Source organism: Camelina sativa, chromosome 13, assembly GCF_030686135.1.
Source record: "Camelina sativa cultivar CO46 ecotype springtype chromosome 13, ASM3068613v1".
Taxonomy (NCBI): domain Eukaryota; kingdom Viridiplantae; phylum Streptophyta; class Magnoliopsida; order Brassicales; family Brassicaceae; genus Camelina; species Camelina sativa.
In genome coordinates, this window is record NC_141892.1 from 24,621,965 (window position 1) to 24,636,142 (window position 14,178).

General features: G+C 38.5%; 4 long non-coding RNA genes and 2 other non-coding genes across 7 annotated transcripts; 2 read left to right on the forward strand and 4 right to left on the reverse strand.

Annotated features, from left to right (window-relative positions):
- Positions 1–183: 183 nt before the first annotated feature.
- LOC104737427 (uncharacterized) lies at positions 184–1,282 on the reverse strand. Its single transcript, XR_759734.2, has 3 exons — positions 1,147–1,282; positions 1,027–1,069; positions 184–498 (listed from the first exon to the last, which is right to left on the reverse strand). It is a non-coding gene; the product is annotated as an uncharacterized LOC104737427 (long non-coding RNA).
- LOC147929950 (U6 spliceosomal RNA) lies at positions 1,135–1,237 on the reverse strand. Its single transcript, XR_015579026.1, has one exon. It is a non-coding gene; the product is annotated as a U6 spliceosomal RNA (small nuclear RNA).
- A 1,847-nt stretch (positions 1,283–3,129) lies between the features above and the next one.
- On the reverse strand, positions 3,130–4,193 carry LOC109128495 (uncharacterized). The gene is made up of 4 exons (XR_015578143.1): positions 3,988–4,193; positions 3,806–3,895; positions 3,667–3,711; positions 3,130–3,427 (listed from the first exon to the last, which is right to left on the reverse strand). It is a non-coding gene; the product is annotated as an uncharacterized LOC109128495 (long non-coding RNA).
- A 345-nt stretch (positions 4,194–4,538) lies between these two features.
- On the forward strand, positions 4,539–6,525 carry LOC104737429 (uncharacterized). Its single transcript, XR_015578144.1, has 2 exons — positions 4,539–5,303; positions 5,869–6,525. It is a non-coding gene; the product is annotated as an uncharacterized LOC104737429 (long non-coding RNA).
- Positions 6,526–8,332: 1,807 nt separating this feature from the next.
- On the reverse strand, positions 8,333–10,426 carry LOC109128494 (uncharacterized). 2 transcript variants are annotated; one of them, XR_015578146.1, is made up of 8 exons: positions 10,130–10,418; positions 9,983–10,048; positions 9,416–9,515; positions 9,152–9,268; positions 9,001–9,069; positions 8,891–8,934; positions 8,699–8,815; positions 8,333–8,630 (listed from the first exon to the last, which is right to left on the reverse strand). It is a non-coding gene; the product is annotated as an uncharacterized LOC109128494 (long non-coding RNA). The 2 variants fall into 2 exon arrangements; XR_015578145.1 differs by lacking the exon at positions 8,891–8,934 and having other exon boundaries at positions 10,130–10,426.
- Positions 10,427–10,605: 179 nt separating this feature from the next.
- Positions 10,606–10,707, forward strand: LOC147929951 (U6 spliceosomal RNA). The gene has a single exon (XR_015579079.1). It is a non-coding gene; the product is annotated as a U6 spliceosomal RNA (small nuclear RNA).
- The last annotated feature ends 3,471 nt before the right edge of the window (positions 10,708–14,178 follow it).

Consider the following 14,178-nt stretch of genomic DNA (forward strand, 5'->3'; position numbering starts at 1 on the left):
CGGGTATTTGAAGAATTTCGGTTCGGTTCGGTTTAGTTTTTTTCGGTTCGGTTTCGGTCGGTTATTTGGTTATCGGTTATTTTGCCCAGCCCTAGCAGGCTTTGATATTCGTTGTCTAGAGTGTTTGTTCCCCTTACAACTCTTATGATCTTCTAGTTTGTTCTACAGTCCGGACCTCCTGTGTATTGGATTTCAAAGCTTAAACTTAAAAGAATTACAAACACAGAGCTAAGTTTTACAAACATAAGAAGGAAATTTTCAAAGAACAAAGATCACAAAGCTGAAAACTGAATTCCCCATTAGTTGAAAGCAAGCACAATAATCTTCTTCTCCTCTAGAGCCAATTCACAAAAGCAACCGGGAAACACACAACTTAAAGCTCATATCCTAAGGTTGTGACTCTTGTCTTTGCTTTTAGTTTCCGTTTGTTGTTGCTGTTGAGACTGAGAACTGAACTTCTCATTCAGTGCTTCTTTGCAATTCAGTAGATTCCTGAGTCTGCTCCATATCCATAAACCAAATTTTCAAAACAGTGAAGGGATTAAATTCACTCAGGTGCAGAAATTTCAGAGAAGAGATAGAGAATAATTGTCTCTTAAACACCTAACCGAGCATTAAAGTCTTCATCTTTAAACAAAGGACACTGTGAGATTAACAACAACCAGTTCAAGGGTTTACAAGATTACCATAATTTCAGAAACTAAAGTCTTCAAAACCCATAAAGAAAATGGATTAAATAAAGGGTATGTTGCAAATTCAACGGAAATTACAAAATTACCAATTGCAAAGTAATAGTAAATCAATTTTAAAGTTGATCCAATGATCAAAAAACCAATGCACCAGCCGAAAAAGAAAAGAGCTTGTTAAGTCCTACAATTAATCAAATGTAATGACAGAATCGAGTTGAAGAACCGAACTGAGAACAAGGATAATGCTTAGAGTCTCACTCTTTTAAGCATCAAGATACCTAACACAAGCAGAACGACCAATGCAAGTTAGAAAGCATAGGAGTTCAAAAAAACTTACCAGAAATGGAAGTAAATCCACTGGACTAAAGAACAACAAAACCCTGCAACAACGAACATTATTTGATTCTCTAGGGTTCGTCACAATTTGGGGATTTTGGAAAAAAAAAAAAATTTGGACCATTTCTCGATTTGTGCGTGTCATCCTTGCGCAGGGGCCATGCTAATCTTCTCTGTATCGTTCCAATTTTATCGGATGTCCCCGAAGGGACAGTCACTTACTCCACTCTAACATTATTTAAACTCAGCTTTGGTCTTCTCTTCTATGCGATGTGGTATTTTGGATATCGGTTAAAGCTTAAATGGGCTCGTTTGGTAAAAAGGCCAATTAAGATAAGTAATAGGCCTCCCTCTGATTATTATTCTTAGAGATTGAGGAAAACGACGCCGTTGGTTTTGTGACGTTAGCTTTAACAAAATTTAGAGCTAAATTTAAAAATCTAAGTGACTTGTGTGGTTTGAAGTTTGGAAAAAAAAAAAGACTTTGGGATGTTGCTAAATGAGTAAATGTTATTGTTACATTGTTACTACATATCTGATTTGGCGAGAACCTATGGGGGTAATCTAACTAAATCAGTCAACCTTTAGATTTACAGTTATATCAGAAAAAAATCGAAACATTTGCAAGAACCGTCTCCAAAATCATGTCAAGAATAAGGTCTACTAAGACTGCTCCTTTGGACCTCTCCTACGTACCATACTAAAATACTCAACGTTTAGATTGAGATCGAGATGGGGACATTGGTGCATTTGGGAGAAGAATATTGTTGTGAATAGCTTGAGAAAACTCACTGTGCCCTACAAATGTAACTAAAGGCTTTTGATAGAACATTATTTCTGCGCGTCCAAATGTCCAATCAAATGATTCGGCTGGTAAAAAACCTGATATTTTCTTGGATAGCGATGATGATATTGATTTTGAAGACTGATGCATTGGCAACGTTTTTGCTTCTGATCTTCTCGGAGGCACTCACTCTGTTTTTGTACCAGTACTATTTGTTTCTTGTGCGACAAGTTTTCATTTATGGACTTGAACTCATTCTTCTCTTCTGCATTTGAATAGTTCTTGACTCTTGACTAATAAGCTATTTATCCATCGTTCCATAGGCTTTAAGAAATTACACAAAATGAGAATACTAAAAACAGAATCTTTAAGACTAGAGTGAACATCTGGTCCAATCACTTGTAGAAAATGTTGATCCATGGTTTGGTCCTCTGAGTTGCTAGTGCGGGTTCGTCGTTGGACCACTCCTAACAGCTTGATTAAGCTTGGATTCTGATGTGAAAGCTGAGTAACAAGACTACCTGATCCAACATCTTCTTCAGGAGGCATCATCATTTGAGACGTTTCAGAGTCAAAAAAAAATTGTACTTGAAATACTTCGTCAGTGAAAGAACTAATTAATGTACTTGAAAGAGTACTCGTTTGCTCCAATCTTTTGAAAGCATACTTTAAGCAAAAGATACGTTGCCTCCAGTCTCATTTGATTTCGGAAAAGGATTTGGTCAGAAGTTCATAGAACCATCAAAAGGTGAGTGTATAACTGCAATTCAAAGACCTTTTCAAATTTCAGACAAGTGATGAAAAATTGTCTCTCTAACACCTAATAAGCATTAAAATCTTGATCTTTTTGGTGCATATAAACACATGACATTTGCTAAGAGATTGACTAAAACCAGTTCAAGGGGTTGAGAGGACTACCAGCATTTCAGAACCCGAAAAGGGAATGGACACAATGCAGAGAGAACTGTGGGGAAAATTCAACCAAATCTACAAACTTGAAACTCGCAGTAAAAAAGTTAGCCAGTGTCTTAGTTGACGACGATCTGAACATCCACTTGGTTCTTATAGTTTCACCTTTTGAGTCTACAAGATCCAAAGAAACTAACTCTGATACTTACACATTTAGTTTCACCTTTTGTATCCTGAGTCTCTCTCTATATCTCTCTTTTTCTCTCACATGAATTTAGGCATTAGGCAAATGTGTAAGTTAAATATGTTGATGTAATCTTTTGTTGTTGGAGTCCGAAGCTTTTACTTTTGGTAGAGACAAGAGGAAGAAGCTGCATAGCCAAAGGATAGGTTGTTTGTATGTCTATAGCATTTAACATAAAAGCCTCCTTGGATTGTCTTTGATTTGTGAGGCTCTCTTTTAAAGATATTGTTAAAGCTTTCATTAGTTTTAACAAAACAATATACAGTAAGTATCCACCAATTCAACAAATTTTGGTGGCCTCCTGTATATATCGTCGTATGTAAAAGGTGAAGGCTTACTCTATTTTTTCACCTTTTCTCTTGTGCTTTTCTAGATAACACATGCTTCTTCTAAGATTTGATTAGTTTTCTTTTTCTTTTTAATGTGTTTCTCTTCCAAAGTATTTTTTGAGATTTGCTTGGAATCCTATCAAGCAATGGAACAAACGTTGATTAGTTCCTTTTAAAAGAAAATTGGCTCATTAATGAAACTTGAAGTAATTAGAGAAAAAAACATAAATTAAAGCATGAGAACTATTGTAAACACATCTGGAATTTTTGCCATTCATATTGTTTCTCTTTTGTGGGCAAAGAATTAATCTTGAGAGACATGCAAGTCAAAGAAAGTGATATGAAAACTATTTAAATTTATTCATAAAAACAAACCTTGGAGAATTAGGCATGCCTTTATACTCTGGAATTAGCCGCAAACTGGATCAAAAGTGAGTGAATATCATATACATCAAAGTTCTCAGTAAATGAAACTAAAGTTAAAACAAAAAGTTCAGAACTTTAAGATGTAAACCTGACGGATAGGACCAGCCAGAAGATATCTCAAGTTCTCAGCAAGAAGACCAATCTCCGTTGTTATTTCAGAACAAAATCTCTTCCATAGCTATTCAAAAAAACAAAGACAAATCAACCCAAATAATCTGAAGAAAAACAAACCCAGGATTTAGAATTAGAAGAGAAACAAAATCAACGAACCTTGGAAGATTCACGACGAATGTTAAGCGTCATCTTATTCTTGTTGATGTTGTTGTTCTTCTTGTCTTGTGACAATCAGTTCATTAATCAACCCCCCCCCCCCCCCCCCCCCCAAAAAAAAACTTAATTTTCCAGAACCTTCTCCTTTCAATGGTGATCCTGTAACTCGATCTTTACAAAATTTCTTGATGTAAGGAACTGTGGTTCTGCAAATTCAAAACCCCAATAGAGAAACATTTGGATTGTAGAAAAATACAATAAGAAGAGGCAAGCGATAATGAAACCCTAAAATCAGAACAAAGCTTTAATTTTTTTACCTGATCAAGGCAAGAAGAAACATGAATAAGAAATAGAAGAGATGAGAGCTTTTTGTATGAAATCATCTGTGTTTTATTGCTGAAGAATTGAGAAGTGGACATAATGAGATCGTGGGGGAAGAAGGGAAGCGTTGCAGTTTTCAATCGATTTTTTTTTTTTTTGTTAAATTAAATTTAATTGTTTTAATAAGTGTTTTTAAAGCTAAAATAGCCGAAGATGAAAATTTGAGAGATGTCAGAAGGAGAGAGCTGCAGTTAATAGAGAACTTACTTGTGAATTATACGATAGAGATTTGAATATTGCCGAAGGATCTTATGCTGATCATAAGAGTAATATTTGATATAGAAGATAATTTGTTATTACAGAACCAAAATCTAAAGACAAGAATCCGTGCTCTTCTTTTACATTCCCTTTTTGGACCACACAAAAATACGTTCCAAAAGGATGTAAATGCTATTGTTACATTCTAAATAGATTGGGAAATTAAGAGTAACGGAATATACTTGAGAGACCTCTCAGTGGGAAGGGAAGGCACTGAAACTTTCAGTTCTTCTTCTTCTTCTCTCTCCCTTCCATAGTTTTCAGTTTCGATCTATAAAGTTTCCAACTTCGGATGGGTCGTAGTTTTTCAAATGGGAAGTGGAAGAGATAGAGACGACCCTTTATCATTTACCAGCAATCCATCAACGGCATCGTCTCCGGTCACTGTATCTGACTATCTCGACACCTTTCTCGGCGAACCCACTTCTCGCTCCGGTAGTTTTCAGAGCGAAAGCTTACTCGGTGTAGGCGGTGGAGAGAGAGCATCAACGACGCTGATTTCGGATTCGCTCGTCCTGATTTCCGATCGGAGCAACTCGCTGGAACTGTACAGTTTTACGAGAGGCATGTTTTCTTTTGCTACAAAAATCCCTCTGTTTGGCCTGCTAGGATCGAGGCTGCTGAGTTCGATCGATTGCCTAGGTTACTCTCTGCCTGCTAGAAAGGGTAAGAAGGAGGTGAGCTTTCCTAATCTGCTATTTTCTGATTCCATCTTCATCGGATTGATTCAGCTTGTTTGCTGTTGTTGACTTGAATCTATATTCCAAGTTTATTGCTTGATTCTCAATTTCTCATGGATTTAGGTCTGATTGATTGAGTTTGATCCATGGCTTTGTGATTCGAACTTATTTTTCTTCCTTTTGAGAGTTCACTCTCCCAAATAGGGAAAAAAGCACTTGCTCCCAAATAGGGAAGTATATGTTTGGGTCAAATTAGGTAAAAGTGTCTATTTCTAGCAAGATTCTATAGATAAATAACATAATAACTTGTTTGCTGAATTCAAGATGGGATCATTAAGAGCACGCAGCTACGGTTTTTTTGAGCTTTAATGTGCAGTTTCTTTACTCTTATTTCATGTGCTATGTCAGTTTTGAATTTAAGTGGAGATGGCGTCTCTAATGGATGTTAATTGATTGTTTATCATTGGATAGTCTTATGAGGCCTTACAGGTCTGGCATTTTATGATATTTTAAGCGCCGTGGCTCATGTTTTTATTTTTCCTTTTCGTCCATTGCTCTGTAGACTCGACTCACAATATGTGAGGGACATGATGGAACAGAGACATCCAGCGGTGATGTATAGAGCTGTCAAATGGTCCGTCCATGGACCATTTGGGCGAGTCCATCTGGAATTCCAGAGGCTTACCCGTATCAAGATCCAGAGGCTTACCAGATGTACATGTACCCATATCAACATCTAGTGCCTAACCAGCATAACTTCTATCAACATCCAGTGGCTAGCCAGCAGAACGTGTATCACTATCCAATGGTTGACTCGAGAATGCCGCAGTTCAGGAATGTAGCTAGAGGACAGCCAAGATCATTTGGTAGAGATCAGAACTATTTCAACCCACGACAAGCACGGCCTCATCTGAATCAACAAATACTGCAACGTGTGCCTCAAACGCAACAGCCAAGGCAGTCTCAAGGATTTAACGCTAGACCACCTTCTGAAGAAGGTCAAGATCAGTAGCTGCAGCCTATGTGAAACGATATTATCTATGGTTTTCAAGTTTTTCTTTTTCACTAAAACACTCTCGGAATGATTTTTGGTAACTGTAATTGAATTGGTGGTGATGACTGTTTAGTCAAAAGATCTATTCTCAAGTATGGTGGAAGTGGAACAATGAAGAGTTCTCTTCTAAGTCTTCATTATCCAAATCCAAGTTAATTTTCAATACTTTTCACTGCTGACTAAATGTTCACAATAGTCTTAAAGATTCGCTTTTTAGAATTCCCAATTTTGTGTAGTTTCTTAAAGATTATGAAACGTTGGATAAACAGTTTAGTCAAGAATCCAGAAATATTCAAATGCAGAAGAGAATAATAAATACAAGTCAATAAATGAAAACTTGTCGCACAAGAAACAAGTAGTACTGGTACAGAAACAGAGTGAGTGCCTCCGACAAGATCAGAAGAAGAAACGTTGCCGTCCAATATCATCATCGTTATCCAATAAAATATCAGGTTATATTCACCAGTCAAATAATATGATTGGACGGGAAGGAATTATATTATTTCTAAAGCCTTTAGTTACATTTGTTTGTAGGTTACAATGATCAGTTTTCTCCAGTTATTCACAGCAATAGCCCCATCACGATCTCAATCTTCTCAAGTTTTTCTGCACATACATTTCCAAACGCATCCGCAATCGCAGACGCAGCCTCCACTTGGTAGTTAGAGGGTCAGTGTGTGTGGTCGTGTGGTACTTACTTAGTAGAGGTCCAAAGGAGCAGTCTTAGTAGAGTTTAATTTATTCTTGACATGATTTTGGAGACATTTCTTGCAAACGTTTCGATTTTTTCTCATAATACTGTAAATCTAAACGCTGAGTGTTTAGTTTTTAGATTACACCCATACGTTCTCTCGCCAAATCAGATATTAGTAAACACTTAGCAAACATCACAAAGTCTTTTGTTTTTTTTTTTCAAACTTCAAACCAAAGGTATAACATAAACAAATGCTCTCATTAACAATTTAAAAGCTAACGTTACAAAACTAACGTCGTCGTTTTACTTAATCTCTCTACGAACTACGTATCAGAAAGTGATGGTCATTACTTATGTTAATGGGCCCAATAGAAAAAGAAAGTAGCCCATTTAAGCTGTTAATTAAATCAAAATAAAATACCACATCGCGTACGTAGAAGACAAAAGCTGAGTTTAAATAAGGGAATTTGGCCAGAAATGCCAGTTTTTCTAATAAATTTGTCAAAAATACCAATTTTGTTTTTTCTTTTGAGAAATGCCATTTTTCGTACATGAGAGGGGGGATAATACAAAAATAGCCTTAGGCTGTTGTCTCAGTAATTTGCACGCGAAAGAATTCAAAGACAAAGAAAATTTTGGATGTTTTGTCGATATTAATGAGGATGGGACTGGTATTAATGGCAGCGACATTAATGAGAAAGATCTGTAGTTGTTTATGAGGCAAATTTAATTAATTAATTGTTGTTAATGAAAGAAAAAGTAGTTAGAGATAAGAGTAAAGAGATAGTTGTAGTTAATGAAGTATAATGGATCTCTAAAAATAAAGAGATCTGGTAAAAGACATTGACGAAGAGAAGGAGGAGTAGGTGGTGGTCGGAGAAGCAGATGCAGAGGGACATACAAAGTTGTCTATCAAGGAAGAGAACAATGTGGACATTGTTACTGATGATGTAGATGGCACAATGTCGATTATGTGTGGACAAAGGTCAGGAGGGAATATGGTGTCTGCATGGAGTGATGATGTTTTGTCTATCGATTATAGACATAATGGTGAGCCGAAATGGTCTATCGCCAACTGAAATGGGAAACCCGTCTGGAGAAGCAAACCATAGAGAAGAGGGGGAGGGTGGATCTGATGAGGAAGATATTGATGATCGGAAAGATATTGATTGGATTCAACTGTAGCTAATTTAAAGGGACTGGCAGGTTAGGCGTGTTTAAGTTTTGTAGCCTTTTAATGCACTTGTTTAGATAAAGCAAGGGCATTAAATTGTTATAATGAGGTAAAGTCGGTCCACTCTTCTAACATTTGTTTAAAAGACAAAATGTAGTAGCGAACGAAAGACAAAGTACATAACCGTAACAAAAGGACCGAAAAAAAGAAGAGGGCCAACATAAGGTAGACATAATAAGTTCAATTCTTTAGTGAGACAACAAACTCTTGGTAGACATCAACATCGTAGGACATACGTAGTTGGTCCACCATTTCTTATGTTAGTCCTTCAGGCGTGATTTTTTGCGAATGGAGCTCGATATACTTTACGGCCAGTGGACCACAATTGTCGGTCCTGTCATTCTGGTAAACATTCTCCAGTATTTCATAGCTAAACACGTTTGATAGACAAAGATGGGGTGAACATGTACCTTGAATACAAACTGTTGTCCACTAAGGGATCCCGAATAAGAGAAGGGTTTGCTTCATTGGGAGACTTACAATACGAAGATGGCTGGACATTAGCAGTCTCTAAGACATCGACCGACCTGCAATGGGGAGAACATAAATAATGTGTAATTCACAAACATGTTCGGGTAGACAAAGATTGGGTGGACATGTACCTTGAATTCGAACTGTTGTCTATTAAGATTGGGTGGACATGTACCTTGAACATAAATATTGTTTAATTCACAAACATGTTCGGGTAGACAAAGATTGGGTGGACATGTACCTTGAATTCGGACTGTTGTCTATTAATGGATCCCTTACGTTTGCAGCTGCTTCTGAGACCTCCGCCGACCTACAATGGGGAGAAGGTTTTCTGGTCTTAGGACAGAACATAAATACAGTGTAATGGACAAAAGGTTTGGGTAGACATATACATTGAGTTCAGAGTGTGGTCCATCAATGGAGCACCGATACCAGAAGGGGCTGCTTCGTTGGGGGAATTTCAATCAGAAGATGGCTGAACAGTAGAAGCCTCTCCGACCTTGCACGACCTGCAATGAACCCAAATATGGTTTGATAGACTAATGATTCGGTGGACAATAAACATTGATGGCGGATCCTAGTCCGACATTAAATGCCGGGTCGATAGAAAAATATTTGGGTAGACATGATTAAAGAAAAATAATGGGCATAACTACCTTCGTTGTTGGTTTGTGTCGTCCGAGTATAACAGATCCCTAGATAAGTAGCCTGAAATGGGGAGGAATTGGATTACCAGCACAAGCATCTTCATCACACCTGTGGGGACAAGAACTGAGGAGTCATTCACAGACCCAGTTACACAAGTCTTTGAAAGTTGGAAGGAGAAACAATATAGATGGACAACGACTGGTAGACTAACTTGGTGGACACAAAAGCTATAACCAATATAGTCTACCTAAAAGCTTAAGAAGTTAAACAGTTTAGATGGACAAAGAAGAAGACTTGCGCAATAAAGTCTACCAAACACTTTACACTAGTTGGACGGAGACAAACTATAGATGGACCACGACTGGTGGACTAACTTGGTGGACACAAAAGATATAACCAATATTGTCTACCAAAAGCTTAAGAAGTTAAACATTCTAGATGGACAAAAAAAACATATTTACGCAAAAAAGTCTACCGAAAAATGCCCACTGGTTACATGTCTATCAAAGCGGTTTTCAACGTTACGAACAACAAAACACAGAGGAAGAGGAGGGTTGGTTGGCCAACAGAGTTACCTGCGTCCGGCAGTGTCAGTAAGATCTCCCTCACTAATTACGGCATCGGATATCTGAAAGAGACCACTGAAACAAATGAAAGTAAGGGCAAAGCTGACAACAACATAAAATATATAGAATTTAGGGCAATTTCGACCGAAATCATACCAATCGTCGGGGTTTTTCACTTCGGAACGAGTTTCCGAGACTTCCCCTGTCGCGGTCGCCGGGTCCAAAGGTGGAGGATTGGCCAATCAGTTTCGAGTTTGTAACACTTTATTGGCTCTCGGAATAGTACGACGGTTGTCGGAATATGAACGAAAGTTAAAAGTCGCAACAACGGTGATCTTTTATTTGAAGACAAGGAAACTAAAGAGATTTTTTAGAAGAGGAGAGAAAATTGGTTCAATAAATCGTGGAAGGGTTGCATTCCCCAAGGCTATAATTAACTGGTCTTACAGCTTTAAGTCACTTCATGAACAATTGGTTTTTCTTTTTAATTTTTTTTCTCTAGCCCGACGCTTCATCAAGAGTCCCCTTATTTGAGGGCAAAGGGGTCTTCTTCCGTAGACAGTGTGGCAGGCGGAAAACGAGTCATGTAAAATGGCATAGACGAGAAACTTATCTATTGTTCATGGCATAGTTAACACTTTTCTATGTTAGTGCCGAGTAAGTGATACAGAGAAGATTAGCATGGCCCCTGCGCAAGGATGACACGCACAAATCGAGAAATGGTCCAAATTTTTTTTGTTTCCAAAATCCCCAAACTGTGATAAACCCTAGAGAATCCAATAATGATCGTTGTTGCAGAGTTTTGTTGTTTAGCAATTGGGAGTTTTGTAATTTCCGTTGCATTTATCTCAGTTCTGCAACAAAACCTCTATTGGGTCAGTTTCCTTTTTGGGTTTTGAATACTCTTATGTTTCTGAAATTTTGGTAATCTTGTAAACCCTTGAATAGGGTTTGGTTAATCTCTTCACAGTGTCCTGTGTTTAAAGATGAAGACTTTAGTACAGGTTAGGTGTTAAAGTGACAAATTTCTATCTCCTCGCTGAAATTTCTGCACCTGAGTGAATCTAATCTCTTCATTGTTTTGAAAATTTGGTTTTAGGTAATGAGGAAAGTGTACAGGAAGCTGGTGTAAATTAGAGACCCATTAGCGAGGCTGAAGATACACGTTTAGGGTGTTGTAAATTGACATGAGACCCATTAACTTCTTGCATTTGAATTGACAGAGTCAGAGTGTTCTTGTCTCAGGTAAACCTGCTTAAACCCGAAGAGCTTGGTTCTTGTAGTTTCACCTTTTCAGTCTTCAAGATCCCAAAAAAAACTAACTCCACTAATCAGGACAACTACTAGCCTCTTATGGATATGGAGCAGACTCAGGAATCTACTGAATTGCAAAGAAGCATTGAATGAGAAGTTCAGTTCTCAGTCACAACAACAACAACAAAGGGAAACTAAAGCAAAGACATCAAAAGAGTCACAACCTTAGGATATGAGCTTTAAGTTGATTCTGCAGCAAAAAGAAAGAGAGACTTTTTGTGTTTCCTGGTTGTTTGTGAATTGGCTCTAGAAGAGAAGAAGATTATTGTGCTTGCTTTCAATTGGTGGGGAGTTTCAGTTTCCAGCTGTGTAACCTTTGTTCTTTGAAATGTTCCTTCTATTGTTACATGGGGTGTTTACAAGATTCTTTGCATTTGTTTGTACTTCCAAAGTTTGTAAATCTTAGCTCTGTGTTTGTAATCCTTAAAGTTTATATAAGCTGTTTTTGTAATTGTCTGAAAACTTTACAATTACCAATTAAAGTGAGGTCCAATAAACCGGACTTAACCGAACCTAACGGATCCGGTTTTATGTAATTGTAATTTGTACTTTTACACACGTAGAAACGCAAGTGGAGAGAGAGGAGTCGGGCTTTAAATACTAAAATGCTTTGTTACATTTACTATCTTCGCTAATTCCTCTGCTTCTCTTGCGACATGTCTGAGTTTATCGATCAAGATGATCCCAAGATGGAAGCTTTGAATCTTCGAGAAGAAAGTGTGAAAGAGTCTGAAGATTCTACGCAAGTTGTCTCTGTTGCGCCTGCTTCTTGTTCCGCCATTACTGAAGCCAGCAATAAAACAGATGCTTCTTCTTCAAGAAACCGTGACGGTTGTGAAACTGGCCAGACAACGATGGCATATAAAGAAGACGACGATCGCAATGATGGTGATGATCCCAAGATGGAAGATATGAATCTTCAAGAAGGCTCGAATCCGGAGCTTTATGATGATGGTGCCGCTCAGGAATCACAAGTGGAAAACTCTGAATCCAACATGAAAACAGATTCTTCTTCTTCTTCAAGAAACAGTGAAAGTAGTGAAACTGGAGAGACAACGATGGTAGCTGAAGAAGGTGATCGCAATGATGGTGATGATGAATATGAGTCCATGGTAAATACGAATTGCGTAGATACTTAATTTCCAGTTCACTTAATTTGCAAGTATGTAAGATAGATGCTTAAATGTGGAATCTTGGTTACAAATGCAGAGCGATGAAGAAACCAGTAGTCTTGTTACTCAGCCTCCTGAAGAAATTGTTGGATTAGGTACTCAGCGTCATCGTTCTGTCTATGACAATGTTGGATTCAGTAGTCTTGTTACTCAGCCTTCACATCAGAATCCAAGGGTTGATCAGATTGCTAGGAGTGGTCAAGCGATGAACCCACATCAGCAACACACAAGACCATACCGTGGATCAGCATTGCATGCAAGTTATCAGAACAATTTCAGGCAACCTCTTGGTATGCAGCAGCATCCGATGGCTAACCAGTTTCACAATCTAGTCCCAATGCAAACTCAGATGTTTAATCCAGGGCTTGCACCTGCACCATGGGGACCACAGAACACATATCATCAGCATCCGATGGCTAACCAGATTCCAAATGTAGTCCCAATGCAAACTCAGATGTTTAATCCAGGGCTTGCACCTGCACCATGGGGACCTCATAACACCTATCAGCAGCATCCAATGGCTTACCAGTTTCCCAATGTAGTTCCAATGCAACCTCAGATGTTTAATCCAGGGCTTGCACCTGCACCATGGGGACCTCATAACACCTATCAGCAGCATCCGATGGCTTACCAGTATCCCAATCTAGTCCCAATGCAAACTCAGATGTTTAATCCAGGGCCTGCACCTGAAATATGGAGGGTTCAGATCACATATCAACAGGATTCCATGGGGATTCAGAAGTTTATGCCATGGCATGTATTTAAACAGCTGGACAGCCCATTGCCAATGGGGCCAATCATGTCTCCAGTGCTGGCTGCGAGGGATAGTGGCTATGTAATTGAACAAAGATTGATCAGTAGGGGAATGAGGCCAAGACAGGATCCAGTAATGTACCCATATCAACATCCAGAGGCTAACCAGCAGAACCTGAGATTGGGGCAATTCTTTAGTGAAGATGTGTTTACTACAATGAAACCAGATGGACAGCGAAGAACGTTTGTTATAGTTCGGAACCCTCTAAACCCACAACAACGCAATTTCGTGTACATAGATGCTGTATATGTGAGAGCACCACTGGCTGAGGTGCATCGTATGGTGCAACTTCATAATCAAACGCAACAGGCAACGCTGTCTCAGGAGGTTGACGGTCCAGCATCTTCTGAACAAGGTGGAGATCAGCAGCAGTCTCAGGAGGTTGACGGTCCTGCGTCTTCTGAGCAAGGTGGAGATCAGGTTGACGGTCCTGCGTCTTCTGAACGAGATCAGCAGCAGTCTCAGGAGGTTGACGGTCCGGCATCTTCTGAACGAGATCAGCAGCAGTCTCAGGAGGTTGACGGTCCGGCATCTTCTGAACAAGGTGGAGATCAGCAGCAGCCTAGGTAAAACGATTCTTGACAGTTTGACATGTTTTCCAAGTTTTTCTTCTCTACCAAAACTCTCTCAGATTGGTTTAGTATTGAAAAAGTCTGGAACAAGCAAAGAGTAATACACCATTGTTATGATACTAAAGGTTCACTCTACTAGTCTGAAAAAGTTGTCTTTTTTAGAATGCCCATTTTGTGTAAATCTCCTAAGGATTCAGAAACGTTGATCAACTGTTTAGTCAAAGATCTAATCAAAAGTGAAAATTGCAGATGAAGAAAGCTATACTCTTCTCCATCGTTTAGTTAGTAATTCGATTTTTGATCTCCGAAATACGAAAAAGGGAGTCAATTTCA